This window comes from Schistocerca americana, unplaced genomic scaffold (genome assembly GCF_021461395.2).
Source record: "Schistocerca americana isolate TAMUIC-IGC-003095 unplaced genomic scaffold, iqSchAmer2.1 HiC_scaffold_158, whole genome shotgun sequence".
Lineage (NCBI taxonomy): Eukaryota > Metazoa > Arthropoda > Insecta > Orthoptera > Acrididae > Schistocerca > Schistocerca americana.
Genome location: NW_025725666.1, coordinates 145001 through 147500, shown reverse-complemented (window position 1 = coordinate 147500; position 2500 = coordinate 145001). Strand labels below are relative to the sequence as shown.

Sequence of the window (2500 nt, the reverse complement as noted above, 5' to 3'; positions counted from 1 at the left end):
CACTCGGGTGCGGCTGAGGGCCAGCCCATGGTACAGGCCAGGCAGAAGTACGGTGGTGAGGGCGTGGAGGCGCTGTTGCGGCTTGAGCGGAGCTCGGGAGATGACGTCCAGCTGCTCCACCAGGTGGCGTCGTGGGTTGAAAACGCAGCGACCAGCGGTGGAGAATTGCAGTCCCAGGTACCGGAAGGTTTCACCCACACGTAGGGCGGGCACGGTGGCGTTGCCCGCTTTGAAGGTAACGTCGGCGTCGACCTTCACCTTCTTGTCGCGCCCAGACGCGACTAAGGCGAGGGTGAAACACTTCCGGGCGTTGATCTGCAGCCCCAGATGGGCGAGGGCTGCGACGGCTGCGTCGATGAGGGACTGCAATCCCCTCGCGGTCGATGCAAAAAGCAGGACGTCATCTGCGAAGGCCGCAGCGTTAACTCTGCGACCAAGGATCCGAGCTCCGATGTGGGAGGGAAGTTGACTCAAAACATAGTCCACCGCAAAATTGAAAAGGAGGGGGGAGAGGGGGTCACCCTGACGCACACCCCTAGCCGGCTGCAGGGGCACGCCCACGTCGGCGCCGCCCGCTATCACCGTCGTGCTACCCTCGTAACACCTTTCGACGTACTCAATAAAGCAATCCGGCAGGCCATGAGCCCTCAGCACGGGGCGGAGGGCGGCATGGTCCACCGAATCGAACGCTTTAGAGACGTCGATCGATGCCACAAAAACAGAGCGACAGGAGCGGACTGCGTCGGTGAGAGCAGTGTCCAAGATGAAGGTGTTTTCCAACATCCCATCCCGGGGGATGAATGCCCGCTGACGTTCGTCCACAGCACATGCACGCATCAGGCGTGACGCGAGAACCTTGTGAAAGGTCCGCGCCAACACCGAGCAGACCGTAATGGGGCGAAAGTCAGCGGGGGATGTTGGTGCAGCCGTTTTGGGGAGAAGTGACGTCCGGGCGCGAAGCAGACGCTCGGGGAGGGCGCGGGCCAGGAGGAAGAGGTTCAAGAGTTTCACCAGGACTTCATGCGGCAGGCGCCGCAGCTCCGCTGGAGTCAGGCCGTCCGGCCCGGCTGCCGATCCCCTGGGCGGCAAGGCAGCAGCGACCTCCTCACGTGTGACCGGCCCCCATAGGCACTCAGGAGCGACAGGCTCCGAGTGCGGGAGAAGGCGGTCACGGATGAAGCCGGCGGTGGAGATCGGCTTCTTCGTGAAGAGGTCCGCCCAGAAGTCCAGCAGACCGGGGATGTCGGGTGGCGGCTGCAGCAGGGTGCCGTCCAGCAAGCCGCGCACGCAACGCGCACGCGACCTACGGAAGGCGTCCTGTGTCCGCGCGTATTCCCAGCGGCGCCGCTTGCGCTTCTGCAGCGGCGGGGCGGCAGGCGGCCGCTTGGATGGTTGGCGCGGCCGCTGTGTCCTGGTGATCGACCTCTCCCCCCTGGACCCGACCGACGCAAGGGCATCCGGGAGCATGCCCAGGATGACATCGGGCGGCGTGCCCCGCCCCAGACCAATGACTCGATCCAGGGCAGAGAAACGCTGGGCGGAAGCAGGTAGCCCCGCCAGATGCTCCCAGATGGCGGCGTCAGTCGGCCCCTCCGGCGGCGGCCCGGTGGTGTCGGCCGCGAAGTCCTCGGCTGCGTCGACGGGCGGCGCAGCGGCCTCGCCCGCGTCAGGCAGCGAGCTCGCTGCTCCACGGCGGGACGCCGGCTCTTCACCCCGACCGATCTCAAGTGCCTCCATGAATTGGCGGACAAGCTGCTTGTGGGCAGCTTGCCGCCGTCGGCACTTGATTGCCTCAAGCGTTCGGTCGGGGAACATCCTGGTAAGTTCTTGATTTACAAAGAAGAACCGGGCGTCCCTCTCCAGAGAGTCATAGTTACTCCCGCCGTTTACCCGCGCTTGCTTGAATTTCTTCACGTTGACATTCAGAGCACTGGGCAGAAATCACATTGCGTCAACACCCGCTAGGGCCATCGCAATGCTTTGTTTTAATTAGACAGTCGGATTCCCCCAGTCCGTGCCAGTTCTGAGTTGATCGTTGAATGGCGGCCGAAGAGAATCCGCGCACCCGCGCGCCCCCGGAGGAGCACGCTAAGGCGGACGCGGCCTCGCAGCAAGGAAGATCCGTGGGAGGCCAAGGCACGGGACCGAGCTCGGATCCTGCACGCAGGTTGAAGCACCGGGGCGCGAACGCCGCGCAGGCGCGCGCATCCTGCACCGCCGGCCAGCACGAGGCCAACCAACGGCGAGAGCAGACCACGCCCGCGCTAAACGCCCGCACTTACCGGCACCCCTACGGCACTCACCTCGCCCAGGCCCGGCACGTTAGCGCTGACCCACTTCCCGACCAAGCCCGACACGCCCCGATCCTCAGAGCCAATCCTTATCCCGAAGTTACGGATCCAATTTGCCGACTTCCCTTACCTACATTATTCTATCGACTAGAGGCTCTTCACCTTGGAGACCTGCTGCGGATATGGGTACGAACCGGCGCGACACCTCC

General features: G+C 64.3%; 1 pseudogene; it reads right to left on the bottom strand.

The window, feature by feature from the left end:
• The window catches only part of LOC124570024, a 7392-nt pseudogene that overhangs the window by 2651 nt on the left and 2241 nt on the right, over positions 1–2500 (bottom strand).